Source organism: Penaeus monodon, chromosome 24 (assembly GCF_015228065.2).
Source record: "Penaeus monodon isolate SGIC_2016 chromosome 24, NSTDA_Pmon_1, whole genome shotgun sequence".
NCBI lineage: Eukaryota > Metazoa > Arthropoda > Malacostraca > Decapoda > Penaeidae > Penaeus > Penaeus monodon.
Genome location: NC_051409.1, coordinates 11,257,784 through 11,258,371, shown reverse-complemented (window position 1 = coordinate 11,258,371; position 588 = coordinate 11,257,784). Strand labels below are relative to the sequence as shown.

General features: G+C 28.6%; 1 protein-coding gene across 1 annotated transcript in view; it reads right to left on the bottom strand.

The window, feature by feature from the left end:
• LOC119588567 (mitochondrial glycine transporter A-like) overlaps positions 1 to 588 on the bottom strand; it is a gene marked incomplete in the record, with an annotated part of 18,729 nt that continues 18,141 nt past the window's right edge. Inside the window, 1 exon segment of the mRNA XM_037937206.1 lies at positions 1 to 588.

The window sequence follows — 588 nt, the reverse complement described above, 5'->3', positions numbered from 1 at the left end:
GATCATTAACATACATATTTTTAAACAACTGTAACGTGTTGGATGTAATATGTATGGGCATTAGTCATGTGTACATGTGCACGTTTGTGTGTTTTGTGAGAGAGATGCATGCTGCTTAAATTGTTTGGGTGTGTCTACTTTTTCTATATATATTTGCAGATTTATATTTTTACAGTGACATTCATTTATGTCCATGTAATTTAAAGGGTTTCTGCAAAATTTGCACTATTATTACATGTGATGTGCATAAAATACAATTCCAATTAACTTTTATTCTCCCACTAATAATTCTTTATTTTACTACCATTTTTGATAGCTCTTTTTGAGTTAAAGTTAAAAGATTGTCCTTCAATTATGAACTATAATGAATTAATAACCTAGACCTAGAGAATAATTGTTGACTTCAACTATCCATTTTCTCAAAAGATTTTACTTCTTGCTTTTCTGTAAATTTTACAACTTAAATGATATATGAAATAAAGAATTTGATTTAAAGAATCAATACTATTTAAAGTGTTCCAATCCTGTACTTCTAATGTAGTCCTTACATTATTGGGGACACTGACATACATCTACTTCCTAGAGCAA